This window comes from Triturus cristatus, chromosome 2_1 (genome assembly GCF_964204655.1).
Source record: "Triturus cristatus chromosome 2_1, aTriCri1.1, whole genome shotgun sequence".
In the NCBI taxonomy this organism is placed as follows: Eukaryota; Metazoa; Chordata; class Amphibia; order Caudata; family Salamandridae; genus Triturus; species Triturus cristatus.
The window spans coordinates 258,877,302-258,900,229 of record NC_140581.1 but is presented as its reverse complement, the minus strand read 5'-3'; the positions used below and the strand labels follow the sequence as shown (position 1 = coordinate 258,900,229).

At 44.6% G+C, this 22,928-nt stretch overlaps 1 long non-coding RNA gene across 1 annotated transcript; it reads left to right on the top strand.

The window, feature by feature from the left end:
- Window positions 1–570: 570 nt before the first annotated feature.
- Window positions 571–22,501, top strand: LOC146864064 (uncharacterized). Its single transcript, XR_014976604.1, has 4 exons — window positions 571–619; window positions 1,111–1,224; window positions 21,639–21,702; window positions 22,412–22,501. It is a non-coding gene; the product is annotated as an uncharacterized LOC146864064 (long non-coding RNA).
- The last annotated feature ends 427 nt before the right edge of the window (window positions 22,502–22,928 follow it).

Below are 22,928 nucleotides of genomic sequence, written 5' to 3'. Positions count from 1 at the left end.
CTGCCCTCTTCTAACTGTGAGAGACGGGCCGTATCCATAATCTCTTTTGGCATCCAAACCCACTGCCCCTCAAACCCCTCTTTCAAGTCATCCTGTGCCTGACCTCCCATTGCCTCGCCTGAATAAACTGCAAAGAAATCCCCCACCCAAGCCCCCCCGCCCGTTCCCAATGACAGCAAATCCCCATCATTAAACTTTTGTGACATGGAACTACGCTTGTCCAAAGTACTGGTTACATGTACTGTTTGCGACATTAGGTCATCCCCTGCCCTGGAAAAAATTGGTGACAAACACCTTTCCGCTGATGGCTGTGTAAGAAAGCGTGAACCACTTAGTTGGTTCTTGTTAAATATACAAATATCATGCTTTTGTTTAAACAATGCTTGCTGTTTTCCTTTTGACTCATGTAATTCTCGTGACAAGTCACTAGGTGGTGTATTTTCTTTCCCCAACACTCCCTGATCAGTCTGAGGAGAAAACAAGTCTTTTACGGTCTTCCCTTGCTGCTGTGTCAACAAATCTTTAGCAGCACGTGTGCGTGGCCTGCCCCTCCCTCTCTTTATCAGAGCCGGCACTGACACCATTCCAGGAGAATGGGGCAGAAGCGCGCTACTCGCCGGTAAGGTGTCTTCATTAAAATTGCTGACGCCGAGTGAAGGCACTGGAGAGCCTTCACTCGATAGGCATGCTGCTACTACAGCTGTCACCCCTCCTGCTGCCTTGCGTGTTTTCTTTTCCAGGCCCACCCACGCCTGTGACAGGACTCCAGGCATCACCAAGTACTCCCGCCCTGCCTCACATAAGACCCGCAGCGCTTCGCGAACCGAAGCGGCTGCGTCCATGACTAAAAATACACGCAGTCACTAAATTATCGCCCAAAAACGCAACCGCCTACCTCACGCCCCTCAGCCACAATGCGCGACGGTTGTTACGTCACCTTCGCGCTCGCGCCGCCACCAATCAAAATGGAGAGCGCGCGCCACCTGTCCGGCCAAACTATCGCCCGAAGCTACCCGGGGGTGGACAATCTGCGATTGCCACCCCCAGGAGCCCCCATTCTTCTACAGGGATCCGGAGTGTTGCCAGGTAACCCTTTTGTTCTGTCTTCAGCAGGGAGCCGGAAACATTATCGAGCCGGACTGCACCAGGAAGGAGGAGGGCGTGGGAAGAGCTCTGAGGAAGTGCCGAAGGTCATGGAATGCTGAAGAACCGGTCCGGAATCAGGTGAGTTGCTGTTCTATGAAGCGAAGCACCGGCAGCTCAATGGGTGGGGTTTTTATAGTCTAGTAGCGCTTGGGATTTCAGGTGTTACACGTGCATGCTACGTAGTGCTGAGAGTTCCAGAAATACTCATGCAGGCTCAATAGTTTATTTACATAACAAGTGCATTCGCGCAGGGACTCTTAATTGAAGCACGAGCATTACTAGTTCTTATGACCAACAAACAAGCATTGATACAATGAAACAAATAAGCATTGATGCAAATACCGGTACCAGTTAATCATCTTGTCATAATGCCATTATAATCAAATACAGATATAATGAGACAGATATTCAGTTGGGTACATAAATTCTCTTTTTTATTTTTTTTTATTTTATGCCGTCAGGTACATCTTTAAACAGACATGCAAATAAGGAAATAGAAAAATTATACATCAATCTTATAACAGTCAGAATTAATAAAATCAGACATACATAGGAATCGAAGAGAAAATATAGCATAGAGGAACCATGGAAGGACTTAGCCATTTCAATTTCAAATCTTCTCTTATACCCTTTACCCTATTCCTGTTCTCTCCTCCAACTCGCCATGACTTCTTTCTAACCAGTTAGTTACTGGGGCCCAGATCTTATCCCCTTTTTTCCTAGCACGATGGCCCTTGTTTTTATATAGAGCCATTTCCATATTGTATATATTCAGTAAACGATAAAGCCAGTGTGCATATACCGGTGGTTCCATGTCTTTCCAAGCCGTGGCAATTAGTAGCCTAGCGACTGCTATTGAGGCAAAGACAAAATCCCGATGTATCGATGCTAGTCTAATTCGACTATCATATCCCAAAAGCATCAGCGAAGCACTTATTTTGATTGTACAATTGATCGATTCATACCAAAAAGTTTCTAAAGTTTTTCAAAGGTTTTGTAATCTCTTAAGGCATATGTTTCTCATGTAATGGTACATCCCTTCTCCACCCCCCCTTCCTGCCCCGGTTGGTATGTCCTGACTAGCGTTCATGATAGAATGTTGAGATGTGCCACTTGAGAGCGGATGATCGTATTAAACGATGTCACATCTTACCTTGTGTACGTGTCATCTTCATTGAATACAACACTGGCGACGACCTGCGAAGGGGGCAGCTGATCATCTCCCCTTTGTTTATCTCTCATGTTTCCGGGCATTTTGTGTGAGCACCCGTTATCTGCCTTTGGACTTCATCCCCGGCTGACCTGTCCATACTTATAGGCGGTACCGGCACTATTTCTACTCCGCTTCACGCAACTCGAGGACTGCCTGCCTTGTTAGGGCTTCAAGTGTTTTATCTGCACCTGTGAAGCCGACTTTGGGGATATGTGAACCTTCGAATCACCACATTGCTTTGTCACCTCAGAACTTTTTCCGTGGTGTTCCAGTACCTTTCCTTCCGTGTTTCCTGCTACAGAACTTTCCTTTAGCTGCTTTCAATTTGCTGCTCCTGACGTCGTAGTATCCTGCCCGTGGTGGGGTGCCCGCATTGCTTCAGCTGCTGGACTGTGGAGATTCCCCCGAGGCGGGGCGCCTGCTTCAAGTCGTCAGTTGTGTGCGGGGTGCTGGCGTTCCTGTCAGAAGCAAAGGCTCATGGGCGGTGACTCTTCCTGTGAAGGATTCCTGCTCCGCCTCCGGTCTTCCTTCATCTCCGGCGCACCATTAAGCTGAGGGCCGGTCCGCTTCAATCCAGCTTCCTCGTAACCCTCCGGCGCATCAACCTCAGAGAGCCGGTCCTCCTGTCTAGTCCCGGCTGTTGCTGTATCGGATTTTCACGGCGTCTACAGGATGCAGAATCTTCACCCAAGTAAGATCCACCCTGTGTCTGCATGTACTGAGTGCCCTGAGATCGTTTCGTCTACACTGTGACACGCTCACATGTGCGTATCATCTGGGGGGCTTCATCCTCATTCAGCGTTGTTCATGGTGACACGCTCACATTGTGTGCAATTTATGACCTATCACCCAAGTTTGTGCTGCGTTTTAAGGTTTTGTCACCCGGGTCACTGTCTCACCCCTTGTGTGTTATCTCTGTGACACACACACATTCATTATCACTCTTCAATCGGGTTGTGGAAAGACTGTCTGCCACCCAAGTTGGTGCTGCGTTCTAGTGTTTTGCCACCTGGGTGACTGTCTCACCCCTTGTGTGTTATCTCTGTGACACACACACATTCATTATCACTCTTCAATCGGGGTGTGGAAGGACTGCCCTTTGTGTTTGTCCCATTTGAACAGCATCTTTTGTGTTGCCCGCTCCTCACACTCCAAGATGGGTACTCCAGGGATGAGTCAACCACCATCTTTCTTAAATGAGTGTGGGGATCCCGAGATTCATTGGAAGGATTGGACCAAATTGTTTGAATCTTACCTAATTGCTATGGGGGGAGAAAAATTCTCTCCTTTACGCAAACAACATATTTTGTTACATAATTTAGGCGTTCATGGATGCAAGGTCTATGAAACCTTACCTGAACCGCAGTTGGAGGATGAGGACGATGCTGACGTTTTTGATATCACACTCATGAAATTAGAGTTACATTTCGGGGACAAAGTCAACGTTGTGCTTGAACGCCACAAATTCTTTAGCCGAGTTCAAGGGAAGAGTGAATCTATTAATAATTACATAGCTGCCCTAAGAGGTCTCACCCAATTGTGCGAATTTGGGGATCTCAACGATTCCCTCATAAGGGATCAACTAGTTAGGTGTACTAACAGCGGCAAAGTTCAAGAAAAGTTGCTGGCAAAAAATCCCACTTTAAGAGATGCAATTTCAATCGCACAATCAATAGAACATACCGCTAAGTGCGTTAGAGAGATGAAAATTAAGGAAGAGGTAGTGGCGTTGGTTCAGTGTGAAGCGTCCAAGGGTGAAGTACTCAAAGTAAACTACAGAGAAGGCATTAAGAGTGTACCAACCAATAACGCGAGTAAGGAGGAACATGGTTTGAAATGCTTTAGGTGTGGTAGCAACAACCATTTGGCCAACAGTCCCTTTTGTTCGGCACGCGGTGTCATGTGTAAAAAATGCAACAGAAGAGGACATTTAGCCAGGGTATGTAGAGACGGGGCAAGTAGTACTACTAATGTTGTTAGCAGTAGTGGGGAACCACAGGCAAGATTCATTTTTCAAATAAAAGACAGTCACGAATTATCCAGGCCTAATTATCCAAAATGTGTTATACTCATTGACAACAAACCCCTAGAGCTGTATGCAGACTCATGTTCCCCATTTACGTTAGTAAACCTTGTAGACTTTGAGAAATCCCTTGGTTGCAACAGATCTACTCTGGTCCCTCCTGATATATTGCCCGAAGGTTACACCAGAGACCCCATTCCTTTGGTGGGTATGGTTAGTAGTCACATAGACTTTAAGGGGAGATCCATTGTGGGTAGGGTGTATGTGGTTGAGAGGGGGGCGAATCTGTTAGGATGGCAACACCAGAAGGAATTGGGAATCATCCTAGACCCCAATGACAAAAACCAAGTCATTTTAGTAGACATTCCTACCAGCAATAAACTCTTGCAAGATGCTTTTCCTGACCTTTTTACTGAGAGGTTAGGTAAATTAAAGGATTTCCAACACAAAATCAAAGTTAGGAAAGGTGCGAAACCTGTAGTGCACAAAGCACGACCTGTACCTTTTCGCCTTAGAGAAACCCTCAAAGCCGAACTTGACAAATTGTGCGACATCCAACCTATGGAAGCATCCGAATGGTTGGCTCCCCTTGTCCTAGCCTCTAAAGCCAATGGGCAGGGTATCCGCATCTGTGTGGACCTGCGCAGTCTCAACGAGAATATCTGGGTAGAGAGGTTTCCCCTTCCCAATATAAACGAGATGCTAAGCACCATGGGGAAGGGTTGTTTTTTCTCGGTCATTGATCTGTCGATGGCCTACCATCAAGTTGAGTTGCACCCAGAATCTAGACCTCTGACGGCATTTTCCTCGCCGTTTGGGTCCTACATGTTTATCAGGATGCCGTTCGGCCATGCCTCAGCGGCTTCTATTTTCCAAAAGGTAATGCAACAAATTTTGGAGGGCGTCAGCAATACCCTCTGTTTCCAGGACGATATACTTATGTATGGATCGACGAAGGAGGAACATGACGTCATCCTTAACACAGTGTGCCAAAGACTGTCTAGGGCAGGGTTAACTGTGAAACTTGACAAATGCAAGATCAAGGTAACTTCGGTAGATTATTTGGGTCACACCATATCCAAAGAGGGCTTCAAGCCGAAGTACAGCTTAATTCAAGCTGTCAAGGATGCCCTTTATCCCTCTAATAAAGATGAGCTTAAATCCTTTCTTGGTCTGGTGGAATACATGTCCAAGTTTGTAAGAAATTTCGCTGACTTATGCAATGGATTGCATGAGCTCCTAAAAAAAGACAAATAATTTTTATGGGAGGAGAAACACAACAAGATGGTGGAGACAATAAAGGAACGTCTCCTTGATTCACCAGCTTTAGGATCTTTTGATCCTAAGAAAAAACCATACTTACGACGGATGCATCCAATAAAGGATTGGGAGCGATGCTTTCACAAAGAGGAGAGGGACAAGAAACGGTTATAGCATTCGCTTCACGATCTCTCAACTCCGCAGAAAGGAACTACTCAGTCATTGAAAGAGAAGCGTTAGCATGCTTCTGGGCAGTGAATCATTTTAAATTTTTCTTGTGGGGGATACAATTTGTTATACACACTGACCACAAGCCTTTGATGTTCTCATCCAAAAGTGTGCATAACAATTCTCCACGCATAACGAAGTGGGTTCTTGGCCTAGAAAACTACTGCTTCAAGGTGAAATACCTCCCAGGTCCTGAAAATGTAATTGCCGATTACCTATCCAGGTCACCACTCTTGGACTATCGGAGTGAGGATCAGCTAGATGTTCCTATTTTAGCCATTCACCTCCCATCGTTAACTAAAGAAGAGTGGGATGAGAATGTGAGGAAAGATAGAGACATGGGTGTCCTCAAACAGTTCATCCTCAATGGGTGGCCTGAGAGCCGATTGCAGGTTCCAGATTCAGTCAAAGACTTTTGGGAGGTAAGGTATGAACTTTCCTTGTTGTCGGATGTGATACATCGAGGGAGTAGACCAGTCCCACTTAAGGATCTGAGGGACAAAATAATCGACCTAGCCCATGAAGGTCACTTGGGCAGGAGCCTCACGAAAAACAAGGTCTGGGGTTGTTTTTGCTTTCCGAGAATGGACTCTATGGTCGAACTCAAGGTTAAGGAATGCATTAGCTGTGCTAATAGTGACAAAAGTAAAATTCCACGCAATGCTCCTTTATCACCTGTTGAAGTTCCGAAAGGTCCGTGGACCAAACTGGCAGTGGACATTATTGGTCCCATGGATGTTCTGGGTCAGCAAAAAAAGTTTATGTTCGTCCTAGTAGATTACACCTCCCACTGGGTTAATTAATGTCGAAGATTCCCTAAGAGAGTGCATTTGGGCATACCACACCAAACCCAATCTCATCACAGGAGTGTCACCCTTTGTTTGCTTGAGAGGGAGGGAACCCTGTACCAAAATGAATCCACATTGGCTGGGTGGTGGAAAAAGGGTAGTGCCTGATCTAGAGAAGAGTAAAGAGAAGATTCACCAACACCAACAAAAGTATAAAAGTTGGTATGACCAGAGACATGGGTTCAGGGATCATGAGTACAAGGTTGGTACCACAGTGGTCGTCAAGAAACCCACACATGTGCAACCAGGGTTGAGCAAGTATCACGCTCCCCAACGTGTGGTAAGATACAGAAAGAATGTGGTTCGCCTGGAAAATGGACAGACTTGGAGTAATGACAGACTGGTGGTCTCACCTTAAGTGTGTGCACTGCTTGTCTTTTTGTTTCCCTAAATAAGGAGATGTGTTGTAATCTCTTAAGGCATATGTTTCTCATGTAATGGTACATCCCTTCCCCCCCCCCTTCCTGCCCCGGTTGGTATGTCCTGACTAGAGTTCATGATAGAATGTTGAGATGTGCCACTTGAGAGAGGATGATCGGATTAAACGATGTCACATCTTACCTTGTGTACGTGTCATCTTCATTGAATACAACAAAAGGTATCAAAGTTTTACATGCATAAAACATATGAGTGATATCCGCTGAGCTAAGATGACATCTGGGGCACTGATCATTATCTCGTTTACCCCATCCGTAAAGTTTTACTGGGGTGTAATATAAATTAAAGGGGGTTTTATAATGTTGGGCCTGAAGGTTAGCGGCCAAAAAGATATTCTCACTCAGCTTTAATGACATGTCTATATCTATATCATCATCCCCTAGTTTAGATGCCCACTTTGTCTCAGTTTTCTCCAGATCATCGGGTATTGTTTCCATTAGTATTTTATAGAGCACCCCAATCCTCTCTTTTCCCCGATATATCTTTTCCATTAACGGTATCGCTCTGAGACTCTCCTGTTTCCTGGCTTGATTCTTAATACATCCCCTTATTTGAATATATTTAAAATATGATCTATTATTAATCTTAAATTTCTGAGCCAATTCTTGAAACAGTAATATGTCTAACTTATCATTAAGTAGGTCACCAACTCTCTGAATACCTACCTGTACCCACTCTCTAGCCATATTATCCAAGAGTTCAAGTGGAAATATCGTAGTTCCCCACAATGGAGTATATCTATTACATTTTGAAATGTTCATAATTTTACTTATTTTGCTCCATACCGTTCTGGCAGCTTTCAAGCATTTGGAACGTTTCTTTTTAAATAATATTTGGGTTCTAATTGTCTGAGGAAGAGCCCTGCTGCTTCTTTCCCCACTATAAGTTGATATATGGAGGGTAAATCGTCCTCGCCCACACAACTATCTGTACCCAACAGAACGCCCATTTCTTGCAGGAAGGATGACAGATAATAATAATATAAATTTGGAGCAGCCCACCCCCCTCTCTCTCGTGGAAGAGTCATTGTCCGCATAGCCCGTCTTGCTTTTTGGTAGTTCCAAATAAAATTGGAAAACATTGAATTCATTTTCTGAAATGTACTAGCTGATAGTTCTAAGGGAATTGCTCGAAATAAATACAAAATTCTAGGGAAGATCTTCATTTTTAACACATTGACTCTACCCACTATCCAATCTTCGAAGCTCAGAGGATATATCCTCTAATATTGGGTCAATATTGTTTGCCCATAGTGTATCCATATCAGGCCCAATCTTTACCCCAAGGTAGGTTGCAATCTCTATCTGCCGGTGATCTTGTAAGCTTACCAATCTAGTGAAAATTATCTGCGTCTTCCCTTTATTCAGACAGTAGCCTGATCTATTCACAAATTCCTCTGCCAATCTTTCGACTTCTGCTATTGCTGTTATTGGGTTTGATGTAACTACAGCAATATCGTCGGCATATGCAAGTATTTTTGTCTCATATCCATTGGTTTTATAAGGTTCAATCACAGAGTTCTCTATTATCTGATTAATAAATGGATCCAGATATATAGCAAATAGGATTGGGGAGCATGGACATCCTTGCCGTGTGCCCCTTGCCACCTCTATCGGACCTGATGCCATCATTTGTAATCTGGCATAAGGTTGACGGTACATTGCCTGAATGGCTGTTATCATTTTGGGGCCGATCCCTCGCTCCGCTAATGCCTCCCAGAGATATTGCCACGTCACTCTGTCAAAGGCCTTCTCTGCATCCAAGAGAATCACTGCCAGTTCATCCACCCCTACTGCGGCTATATTTAGCAAAGATATTATTTGTCTAGTATGATCCGTTGTTCCCCTTTCTGGCACAAAGCCATGTTGCCAGGGTGAGACCAAACTGGCTATTATTCTCTGAGCCGAGTTGCTAGGATCTTGGAGTATATTTTTGCATCTGAATTTATCAATGAGATGGGCCGATATGACCCAGGTGCTGCTGGTGGTTTTCCCTTCTTATGAAATATAATTATATCTGTTTCCTTCCATGTATTAGGGGGAATACCACGGTATTGAACATCTAAAAACATATCCTGAAGGAAAACAGCCAGATCAAAGAGAAATAGGACTATGCAACAGAGAAGCCTGGGTCAGTAAAAGAGTTATAGGACTACTCCCCTGTCTGGTGCTCCATGGCAGCCATCTTGGCTGGGGCATATGTATATATATATATATATATATATATATATATATATATATATATATATATATATATATATATATATATATATATATATATATATATATATATGTATATATATATATATATATATATTTTTTTTTATATTTTTTTTTTTCCTTTTCTCTCTGGCACCTTCTTGTATCAACATATTATAGTAAAGTTTTGAGTAAAGACTGCAGACACGCATGACAGCCTGGACCTAATCATCGGCGGCGCTTCTAAATACAGGGATCTTGACCCTTCCCCGACCCATTCATTCATTCATTCATGCAAGCATCACCAAGGTGAGCAGTTAACATTTAAAAAGTTTATCCTGCCTCACCAACTATGTTTCCTTCGGCATCATCACAGCACGCTCATACCTAGTAGACAGCTCATCACCTGACCCTAAATTGGCTACAGTTTAAGACAACACATTCCCCTCTACGGCCTGACCTCTTAAGGATGAAAATCTGATAGACAACCTTACTATCCTCTCCCTCACTAGTTATTTTCCGATAGCTGCTAGCCACTCTGCGCCCTCCCCCGATACTGACACCCCCCTATTCCTGTTCTCTGCACGGTGAGCACCCCACCTCTATACACGACTGTCTCTACTGATCCTCGAGTTGCCCACCCGAGCCAACATGGCAAATCCTGGCCTCTCCGCTACAGGGGCTAATTCTTACACTCTACTCTACCCCCCCAACCTCTCCAAAACCGCCACTAAACACTTCAAACACTCCACCCTTAAAAGACACCCTGAGACTTTGGTCACTGACCTTCGCTATAGCGTGGACAACGGTATAATCACTAATGACCTCATTTTTTACTCTAGAAGGACTTCTGCTTGGCGCAAAACCTTTACCCTCCTCCTCAATGTATGCACAACAAAAAACATCCCATATGGCACTAAGCTAACAGTAGCACCGTCCCCCACACTGCGCGCTGACCTCACCATCACCCTTTACAAAAATGGCATTATCCTGATCCAAGCCTCAGCCAAAAACTTGGACAAATTTGCCAACCTGTTCATCCTCCTTCGTAACCACGCACATGACGCAGGCAGGGGAACCATGCCACGTCCCGACAAGCCCTCATCTAGCCTACCCAACGTAGCTAACCACTCACAAACTCCCCAAAGGTCTTCCAACACAGACCCCCTCACCCTCCCCAACATGGTGCCCGGCCTTACCCCTAGAATCTCCCCTAGACCCCTGATCCCCCCCCCACTATCCCCCCACGTAGACTATGCCACTGATATGTCCCCAACGCCCGCTGACACCAGTCGGGTTTCCCCTCCAAGCACGCAATTCATCCCACAGAGGAGCCCTAGTTCTGATCCTACGACCCATAACACAGGCCATACTAGTCCTCCCCCCTTTTCTCCTTCTCATACTGACTTAACTGCCCCGGCACCATTGCCCTTCCGCCCTCTATCGCCCCCACTAGATAGGGACTTCCGCCCTCTATCGCCCCCACTAGATAGGGACATGGCCTCTCTGTTCTCCAGAGCTACCAAACTTACCCAGAACATTCACATCTCTATCTCGGAATTAACGAACCTCCTCCACCTCGCTGTACTTGCCCTAGCTAACCTCACGTCCCCGCCTGTCTGCACATCCCTGCACTTAACTGAGCACCCGAAACAGCCTCTTCCTCTAGTCTTGAGACAGCTTCGTCTCCGTAAACAACCTTGCCACCTCTCAGAGGAAGAATGCCTCGCTCTGGCCCTCTCCTACACCGCTTCTCCAATTCAAAGTCCACTAGACCTCGCTGAAACTGAAATACTGGCCATCCTCCGAGATCATAACCCCACCACAGCTACCCCTCTTCCCTTTGACCGGAATTTCGAACATCCCATCCGCTTGGTCACTATCAACCCCAACAGGCCAGCCACCGTCCACAACAGAGCTGTGATCATGAGCAATCTAGCACCTGTCCATCAGTCTGCCCAAACTCCCGAAATCCCACCAAAATCCTCCCTGTCTGGTCTCTTAATCAACTGCCGATCGGCAGCTAAGCATGCTGCTGATATTGCTGATCTCATCCTTTGCAAAAAACTCGACTTAGCAATCCTAACAGAATCATGGCTCAATGATTCCTCATCCCCATACCTGGACCTCCTAGTCCCCCCTAACTACAATATCGCAAGACTGGATAGACAATCTAACAAGAAAGGAGGAGGCATCGCCTGCATCTATAGCTCCAACCTCCGCGTCACCGAACTTCTGGCGGACTCTACCGAATCCTGCGAATACCTCGCTCTCGCTATTTGCAACAACTCCACCCTACTATGTAATCTTCACATCTTCTACCACCCCCCAGGTACGAACGACTCTTTCACCGACCACCTCATGGAAATCATCTCAGCTAAGACTCCCACCAACTCCAAAGATATCTTCTTAGGCGATTTTAACCTACACTGGAACGATCCCAAGGACCCACATGTCAACGCCATCAAAGACCTCCTGGCAGATCAAGCCCTGACCCAGGCCTGCTCACTACCTACTCATTCAAAAGGGGCAACCCTTGACTGGATCATCTCCAAAGAATCATCTGTCCAGCTCATCTCTATTGACCCATGCGACTGGTCTGACCACCACGCCATCACCTTCCATCTACCTGGCACCATCAAGACAAAAGCACCGCAACCAACGATTCCTAAACGCTGGATCAGAGACACCAAGAACTTGGACCGAAATGAACTGGTGGCCCGCTGTAAATCCAACCTCCCACCCCCTTCGCATCTCTCATCAGTCAGTGACCTCAATGATCACTACTCTGCGACCATCTCAAACATCCTGGACGATCTAGCCCCACTAAAACTGAAAAGAACCCAAATCAAAGACAGAAACCCCTGGTTCACGGGTTCCCTTAATGACGAGAGGAGAGCCCTCCGGCAAGCTGAAAGAGCCTGGAGGCAACACCCCTCTACTGCACACCTACAACTCCTCCGCCAGGCCAGAAATACCTACAACAGGAACATTCTCAACTCAAAAAAAGACTTCTTCAGAACAGAACTTGAGAAAGCTAAGAACAGACCCCACAAGCTCTTCGAATTGGTCAAACACCAATCTAACAAACTGGCCAAATCTTCTAAAGAAACCCCCAAATCTCTTATATCCTCTGAAGAATTCTCCTCTTTCTTCACTGACAAAATCTTGGCCCTTGGAAACGAACTCAACACCATCACATACCCCCAACCCCCACCTGACCCGTCTCCTCCCACATCGACACTCCCACAGGCCACTCCCAAAAATCACGCTCACTGGTCCATCTTCAAAGACTATGATGAAGACTCCATCTCCAAAATCCTCTCTACCTTAAAACCGAACAACCATTTCAATGACCCGCTCCCTGCCAACTGCCTTACGGTCGTCGCCCAATCCATTATTCCCAGCTGGACTTCAATAATCAATGCCTCCCTTCAGCAGGGAATAATGCCAGACTCTCTAAAAGCCGGCCAAGTCCTCCCCATCCTGAAAAAGCCATCGCTGGACCCAGCCTCCCCAGACAACTTCAGGCCCATCTCCAACATCCCCCTCTTAGCCAAAGTGTTGGAGAAATGTGTGCAACAGCAGCTTAGTCACCACATCAACAACTTCCACCTCCTTGATGACTTTCAATCCGGATTTAGACCGGGGCACAGCACAGAAACCACCATGCTTCACATAGTCGATGATGCCCTCCAAGCCCTCGACCAAGGCAAAACCTGTCTCCTAATCCTCCTGGACTTATCCTCGGCCTTCGACACAGTCAACCATGAAAAATTACTCGAACGCCTCAAACTCAGAATGGGCTTAGATGGCACTGTTCTAGATTGGTTTAGTTCCTTCCTCCATAACCGGTCACAGAGATTCCTGATTGATGGCAACCTTTCTTCACCATCGCCGGTCACAGTTGGAGTCCCCCAAGGATCAACCCTGTCCCCCACCCTCTTTAACCTCTACCTAGAACCGCTTACCGAAGTATTGCGCGCAGCTAACATCTCCTATCATATGTATGCCGATGACACCCAGATCTACATCAAAACCTCTTCTCTCGAAGAGATTATCTCCCTGAACGAAGCCCTGATACTCACCGTACAATGGCTCGCATCCAACCAACTTAAACTCAATGCAAAGAAAACAGAATTTCTCCTGATCTCCCCTCCCAATGCCAACTTAGAGATTCAATCATGGATCAAGGCTATTACAGCCTTAAACTGCCCACCGACCATTGTGAATTCGGCTAAATCCCTGGGCATTACCCTTGACACAAACCTTAACATGAGGGACCACATAAATTCTATGGCTAAAACAGCCAGATTCCATCTGAGCTACCTTAGGAAATTGAAACCCTTCCTTGATGCCCCTGACCTAAAAATGGCAGTTCAAGCACTCGTCATCTCTAGACTGGAATATGGCTGCTCAACCCTCTCGGGCTTACCCAAGATCTCCCTGGCACCTCTAAAAGCCTGCCTCAACGCGGCTGCCAGACTACTGACTGGCACTAGGAAATATGATCATATTTCCCCACTCCTGAAAGCTCTCAACTGGCTTCCCTTGGAGGCAAGAATACAGCTCAAACTAGCATGCATCACGCACAAAGCTTTACACTCTAACTCCCCCGCATACCTGACACAGAAACTCATGATCTCCGGAGGAACCAGAAACTCCAGATCCGCCAGGGATTTCCTGCTCCAACCTGCACGTTTTCGGAAAAATAAAACGTACAATCGGGCCTTCTCAGGGGCTGCTCCACGAATATGGAACTCTCTCCCACCCCACATCAGAAGAATCCCCTCACTGTCTCACTTCAAAAAGGATGCCAAAATCTTCCTTATGGGCAAATTTCTCGTCTAACACTACCTCAACTACTTCTTTGGCATAGCCTATGACGGCCCACTACCTCCCCCCTACCTACCGGGTCTCCCGAAACACCAGAATCTTGGGACCGGGTTAGAATTATTGAAAATGTACTCTGTAAATATGGTTTGTCGCTCTTTGTAATCGGTTATGTAAAATGTAAATACATACGTTGTGTATATATATTCCTGCACTATACTGCTACTTGAGCTGTAACTGGTTGACTCTAAATCTGTCTGTATATTGCTTTGCTCCCCTGTAAAGCGCTCTGATACCCTAACGGGTCAAGTTCGCGCTCTATAAAACACATAAAATAAATAAAATAAAATCACCATGAAGCAATTTATATAACTCTATTGGGATTTTGTGTGGGCCAGCGGCCTTCCATGAAGAGAGTGAAGTTATAGCTAGAAGCGTCTCTTCCAGCGTAATCTCTTCTTCTAATTCCAAGCGTATAGCTGGGTCTAGTTTTCTAAGCTGTGGTTATTCCCCTTCCGTTTCTAAGTTGTTATCACGCGGATCTTGTTGATATAGTTTGCTATAATATTGCTTTAAAACCTCCATTATCTTAGCAGGGGCTGTTTCGACTTGTCCCTCCAAATTTTTGATTTCTTTTACATTATTTCTGGTAGCCTTTTGTCTGGTCCGAAGGGTTACCTGCCTTTTCCCCATATTCGTACATCTCATTGCGGTATATTTGGTATGTCTGAGCTGTCTGCTTCTGAAACACGTTATTAATCTCTGATTTGCCTATCATTATCTGGTTTTTAATGGCTGAAGCTGGTTTTCCCATAACAACTGCGGACTGTACTCTTCCTCTTCCGATGTACTTGTCAATCCCTAAATGACTCTGGCTAGCCCTCCACTGGGCTACAATGTAATGTGGGTTTTGCATGGCCATGTACTGTTCCAGCTCCGACACTGCACCGAATGTGAATAAATCATTCAAATGCACACAGACGTGTCATGTCCATAATCGACCAAGTATGAAAGTATGGATGAATGTTTTGCACAAAAAGGTACACCCTGGGGAATGGAAGCAATGACAATGTTTGACCGTGACACACATAGGCAGTGTGATGACTGGGAATGTATGCACTAGCTGTGACCTCATTGCTCTGAAAAAACAACCGCGCAATTTCACAATTTCTGCATAATTTAGTTAACCCGCGACATAATTCGGTCCTTCCCTGCCGCATGGTTCCAATGACCCTGTTTGACATCCTCCTAGTGCTCATTACTTTGTCACAGTCCAGAAAGTTCGAACTTTGACATCCATGTCCCCAGAGTTACCCGAGCTCATGTCATGTAAGTCAACAGAGAATATGTGAAATGTAAAAAGAAAAAGAGCTGTGTTACATTAATAACAACACACACTGTAGTGTTACACACAATTATAACGCAGTAGTAATTTCTAGATCAGGGCTGCCCCAAGCTGATCCAAGAACTCATATGCGATTCCTGTGTTACTTTTCTAACTCTTCGGTATATTTCTGAAAATTTGCGTTTTGGGTGAACTACTTGTTTTGCAAAAAAAATATATATATATTATATATATATATATATATATATATTACAATGGAAAAGGTTAATACAGGATAGAACACAGCTAATGACTATCTAATGAGCAATTTAATATGCATCTAATTTTCGAAGTGATTAAGACTTAAGTGTACAATATATTCTGCCATAGTTCAGCTCCTTTTGTTTCGATATTCAATTCCATAGAAGTGCGTAAGTGCACAAGGAGGATTCGCGTCAACATGCTGAACTAAATGTATTCATGTGTCTTGTAGAAGGAGAAGACGACGACGGGATAATTGCCATGCTTGTTATGCCATGTATAATTGGTTCAGGGAAAAGCAAGACCAGTCTTGAGCATTCAAGGCATATTAGCTGCAATACAAACATACACTGACAAAGCCAATAGACCTTGCTTGCATTTTGAGTTTGACTGTAATATTTTTTTAAAAGCCTGCTGCAGTGAAAAAAAAAAAGGAAAACTATTGCTTTCTATAGAGATGAGATAGAGTCATCATTCAGTATACAATTGTGATATTAAATAGTCCTCGTGCATTTAGATGCAATCACTCCATAGGAAGCAATGATACACCGAGCAGCAAATAGCTTAGGATGTGAGAGAAATACTCCTCTGAGTGGAGCCAAAGTTCAGACTCTGTGTATAAAGAATTGGTAAGAGCAGGTTATAGCTGCAAGTGTACTGTCAAGCCAGACCTAAAAATATAATACTGAACTGGAGGCAGGGCATGGAGGAGCTGGGCCCGGGGCACCAATATTCTGAGGGGTGCAACAGGGAGCTACCTAACTTAATATCATGCAATCAGCAGCTCGCCCATCCTTCTTTGTCTCAATGGAGTTCCATTAAAGACTTTGTAATCAGCCCTTAATGTACCTCAGCATCATTGTTAGCACTTCATCTACCCCCTGCCCCGCTCCCTCCCTTACACCTCCTGCCGTCACACCACAATGACCCTCCGCCCCCACAACAAACACCAAATGTTCTTTCTGCCTAGGGTGCTATCCCGGTCAATCCGATTTTGGGCCGGCCCTGTGTGGAGGCTGATGACGGTCTGTGCCCAGCCAGGTCGAGAATGGTGCCAACCACAATACCCTCCAAAGGCTCGACAGGATACTTAAGCATATGTCCTCTTGCCCGCTACATTTATCCCATACTAAAAGAGCAAATTCTTTCAACTGTGAGTGTTTTCAGACCGTAGCACTTTCACATTCAGGTCAACCTGCGAAGATAACTAAAGCAGTGACTCGAGCAGCTCTGTGCGCACTTTGGTGTCAACCAGTGTCATGGCATCCTTTGGCAGCCGGTCTCCTTCTGTTTGAATAGAGCGTGGTCTATTGAATTCCTGTGCAGGTCAAGTCTTTCCAACCTAACAAGATTTCATGGGCGGTTTGCTTCACAAGTGCTCCGTGAAATATCTGAATTGCAATTTTCTCTCCTATCGTTAACTGCACATTGGCTGGCTCTCCATTGAGGTCCTCTACCGATGCATATGTATCCCCTTGAGCTGGAATGTTGTTTCACAGAACTGTCCTTTTGAACCGCAGACCTCAGGAATCTAAACAATTATCCATTGACTCTAACCTCCTTACATGGCTCTTCTCTGCTCCATAAGGGATGTTATCCTTACGGATCGACCTAGTGATGGCATCAAATTATAGTTCAAAGTCCACAAAATGCCATTTTTTATATGAATGGGGAGCATGCCAGAGGCAAACTAGCTTTTGTCATAAAATTCTGAAAAGCTTAATTGTATTAATCTCAGGAAATTCGAAAGTCTAAGTGCACCGCTGTGGTTTGAACCAGTGATCATGGGGCAAACACAGATGCTTGCAGTGGATGCATTGGTCTGCTGAGCCAACCAGACTCAGTTAAAAGTTTTATATTATCTGAGTCTCCTCAGAACATGATTACGAATGAAGCATAATGAAGTTCTGTTGAGAGACATTTTCAAATTCTTGAAACAGAGCCTGAAAAAGGTCCAAATATCATAGAACTGTGAATTCCCAAGTGACCCATTTTTGTTGTGCAGCTCCTGAGAACCTCCAGGCATGACATGTTTGTTAACCAAATACGTTTGCGCATTTCAGGCTTAGAGATCCATCGATTAAGTTGTCTGTGGTGGTGTTTCTTTACAACTGCAGCTTGAAGTGAAGGGAGCAGGCAAGTTTGTAGTATGCAGATACGGCACACCCAGGCAGATCAAATTCATGGGCTCTCAGTGATAGATGTTTTAAGGGTTTCATACTGACATGAAAACATAAGCTGCTCCATTTGCAGGATATATATACATAGCAGCAATCTGGAACATCACTTGTTGTAAGGAGTGTCTCTGTCACTGTACAGACACCCTTATGTACTGCATTTACCAGCATGCAACTGCTTGGCAGGCTGAAAGCTCAAGTGGACAGCACCACCCATTGGAGGAAAAGCGCGATGGCATCGTAAAAGGAAGCGGTTATTTCACTCACCAGCAACTTGTTTGACCATCACAGAGAGCGCGGAGCCCCTGGAACAGGCACTGATGAGAGCCATTGGAAGGCTTGAAACGTGTCTGCCTCAGCGTTTCAAGGGACTGCCAGCACTACGTGCATAATATTTCAATAAAGCCCTTGCCTTCAACTCCGGAGTGTGCCATGCTTTTTCCTATCTTGAAGGAGGCGTTAGGTTCCTATATGTATATATATATATATATATATATCCAAGAACTCCGATAATGTCGCTTCTGACAAACGGATACGGACCACAGATTCGTGCAAAAATTGAGTTTATTGCAAAATCACCATGCCGCCATGACGCGTTTCAGCCCGAGCATGGGCCTTGATCACATGACACGGTAAAGTTACATTTCATTGGTTTATATGGTGTGAATAACAAGCAAGCTGATTGGCATTTTCTACAAACAACAAATGACATAGATGACAGACTGCTAGCTAGTAGTTGGTGGTTCCATACTCGTTCCAGGTTAAAACTACGTGTAAAATACAGCGGGTAAAATTACATGTAATTTGACAGGAAAGTTTATAAAAAACCTTAAAAACCATTAAAATTGGATAAAATAGATTTCTGGTTTAAATACATAGGCTAGGGTTTCATTAGAACAAGATGCTAGTCTGTCAGTAATTCATGCATGTTAATTTGATGCCTTGAGCTTAAACTATGAATTTTAGGCCTAAAAACCAATGTGAAAAAAAGTGCAAAAAGTGCATGATGCTTGTGGGGGTACATAGTATGAAACCAAATATACATCCTTTGACAAAGTGGATAATATTGGTGTCAGATAGGACATATGTTTAGTGCATATGCGAGTATTAGTTGTCCTACCAATATTACCCCTGATTGGCGCATGATTTCTAAGTGCAAAAAGTAAAAAGTAAATATATATAACTCCGCTAGTTTGCATAAATGCAAATAGGTAGGATTCCTTGCAAAATAACAACCTGAAAAGAGCAATAATAGGTGATTGCATGCATATAGTTATCCGTGAGAAGAATTATTTTCCCCACTGTTGTCACTGGAGCCCCAGTGATACTGTTTATACATGCGATTCCGGTCTGTCTAATATAAACCAAATTTTGATTACATAAGTGTTGTGGTTAATAATAAAATTTGATGTGGTCAGCTCATATTGGGGTATTAGGTTGCAGGTAGACATTGGGGTGGTATAATAAACTGGATAAGTCCCTAATGCGTAAATGTGCAAGATACAGATGATATCTGCAAAAACAATCCAGTGATGCTTATTAGTTATTCAGATTGAGTTACAAAAGGTCTCAAAAGGTCTCAAAAACACAACAAATGATTGTAATTGTGCTCTACACAAGATCAAAGTTGTAATATTATGTATGTACAAGTGAATATCTCCCTTAGTCAAATATTGATATTTATGGATTGATGCATAACTGTAAATAGTAATGTTCCCATTAAAGTGGAACAACATTTAAGGTTTTGATGAAAGATGTGTAAACTTTAATTTAGTCATCTTGAGGGTAGGGCACTCGATGGTTAAATAAATAAATAAATAAATACATATGTGAATCTATAAATGAATATCATGTTCCATAAAGTACAAATGAGTATATATATATATATGTGTATATATATATATAGAGTTTAGAGTACATGGCCTCACTTCTCACTGAGTTAGTAGCACCGCAAGCACTGAGCGGGTGTACAACCTGCGATGATGATAGGTGCACTAGTATGTCCTCGGCCATGGCCATATCATGACTCAGTACCCAATGTGAGACCTATTACCTTCCAGAATGGAGGTACATGATGTGGAGGGTGCCATGACCGCGAAAAGGTGAGCAGTGAGGCCTGGGTGCGCAGCGGAGGGCAGATACCTCTGGGCGGCGGGAATGGATGGGTGCAGCAGCCTGAATGCAGAAAGGCTGCACAGCGATTTAGGCGTACGCAGTCATATATACCCTGCCATTACCCTTTCTTATTGCATTTTGAACAAGTTTTCCAATAGCAGGACAGTTTTTACAGTCGGCCAAATGTCTGTCACTCCCATATCTGTAGCAAAGTAGTTGAGTATTTTTTTCATACTTTGTACCCTTAAATTTACCATCAAATTTTGACAAACTTTCCCTTTTCTGTTTTTTTTTTTAAAGAGGTAAGGAGTGTTGGGAGCATCGAAGCATGCAGACACGAGCATGACATTCCTCTCACATCTTGTGGCTGCCTCGTGTCGCTTTGGGAAGGTTATGTTTTGAATGTGAGAAGGTTGTCAGGTAGAAGTTAACGGGGGTTTGAAATTAAGAGCTTCTCATCAAATAAAGTTGAAAAGAAGAGAAGTGGTTTGTAGAAAAGTAGTGAAGCTTTATTCCAGTATAATGAAGACACCACTAGCGTGACTAGCACGAGCGAGTTGCCAAGAATACACAGTAATAATAAAACAAGCACATAGTATGTATAATACATTACAGGGTTCAGTCATTCTTGCTTTATACTTGCTGCTTACAAAACATGTTCTGAGGATTAAACCACATCAAGAGAATTACCGTCTCTGTCTTTTCATTCCTGCATACTGGTCTTTCCTACAATTACTAATTCTGTACTATTTTTCAGATGTGGGAGCTTGAGGGTGCACTATGTCCCGGCACGTGGTTGCAGACACACTGGTGACACAAAGGTCACTCTCTCAGTCTTTCTCTTTCTCTCTCTCTCTCTCTCTCTCTCTCCCTCTCTCCTTTGATGGACGCATGACGCACAATCTTATCTTGCTTATTCTCTAACAGACTCTGATTCACAAAATGACGACCCCCCAACACCACCAGAGTTGAACACGTGTAGAACCTGCGATAATGTGTGGCCATCCTGGCAATCAACACCCATTTTGAAATGTGAGCTCCATTGACCGCGTGTATTGAGGCTGAGTAGGTTCCTTTGGCACATGGTCGACTCTCTTCGACACACGCCAGTGGCGGAAGGTGAGCAGAGAGCCTTGTTTGCACAGCAGCGGGCACTCACCTCTGGCCAGTGGGAGTGGATGGGGTGCAGCAGCCTGGATGCGCAGCGGCAGGCAGTCAGCTCCGGATGGTGGGAATGCATGGGGTGCAGCAGCCTGGGTGAGCAGCGACTGTTATACACCTCTGGGCAGTGCAAGTGTATGGGCTACAGCAGACTGGGGACCATACTATCAAGAAGGGCCATAACATTATCACCGCTTTAGCTGCAGTTTCCTGCCACCAAAGCGGCGATAATGTTATCGCCACATTATCGCCGTTCTTGATAATATGGCCCTGGGTGCGCAGCGGCTGTTAGGCACCTCTGGGCAGTGGAAGTGGATGGGATGCAGCAGCCTGGGTGTGCAGAGCCGAAACAGAGAATTACGCGTGTGCAGTTGTATATAGTCTGCAATTACTAATTCTATACTATCTTTCAGATAACTAAACTTGAGGGTGCAGTATGTCCCGGCACGTGGTTGGAGACACACCGGTGACATAAAGGTGAGCTGTGAAGATTTTCTCCAGTGTCAACACTCCCTCTCCATCTCTTCCTTCCCCTCTCTCACACACTTTCTCTCTCTCTCTGTCTCTTGTTCTCTCTCTCATTCTTTCTTTCTCTCACTTCCTCTCTCTCTCTCTTCCTCTCTCTCACACTGTTTGTCTCTTTTCCTCTCTCACACACTGTTTCTTTCTCTCTTCCTTGTATTTCACTGTTTCTTTCTTTCTTTCTTTCTTAATATTTCTCTCTTCCTCTCTCTGACTATTTGTCACTCTCTTCCTCTCTCTCACTCTTTCTACCTCTGTCTTCCTCTCTCTCTCTCTCTTCCTCTCTCTCACAGTTTCACTCTTTCTCTCTTCCTCACTCTTTTTCTCTCTCTCTCCTCTCTTTCTCTCTCTGTCTTCCTCTCTCTCTCTTTCTCTCTCTCTCTTCTCTCTCACACTGTTTCTCTCTTTCTTGTATCTCTCTCTTTCTCTCTCTCACTCTTTTGCTCTTTCTCTGTCTTCCTCTCAGTCTTCCTCTTTCTTTCTGTCTTCCTCTCTCTCTTTCTCTTCCGCTCTCTCTCTTCCTCCCTTTCTCACTCTTTCTCTTTCTTCCTCTCTCTCACACTGTTTCTCTCTGTCTATCTTCCTTGTATCCCACTCTTCCTGTCTTTCTCTCTCCTTTGCTGGACGCATAACGTACCATCTTATTTTTCTTTTTGTCTTGTAGGCTGTGATTCACAAATTGTCGAGGGATGACACGCCATGGCTGTACATAGTTTTATTTGTTGTTGTTTTCTTTTAATAAAATATTTTACACACATAGTTTTATTTGTTGTTGTTTTGTTTTAATAAAATGTTTTATATGAAAATCCATGCATGACTAAGATTCTTATTTGTCCAACCTCACAAGCATCTTTTTTATTAAAAACTGCAACACCAGCCGATTTGTTAGGCTCCACATTTAAAAACGTTTCTGTCACATTGTTTTGTGGGGGGTGAGCGGGGATGGCGGCCAAGCAGCTGCTACTGGGGGATGTCGGAGTACTGTTGGGTGTCCGACTTGCATCATCGTTGCCTCCATTGCATCTCTTCTCAGAGACCTGCAAACCGGCGGCCTGGCTCGTAAAAGTGCGGGCCCGAGAAGTCGCACCGGAAGAACTGCAAGCCCACCAGTGGTTCGCAGAGGGAGACTTGCGGGCCCAAGAAGGTTGTTGACGGTATGCTAGTGATGTGGGAAGAGGGTG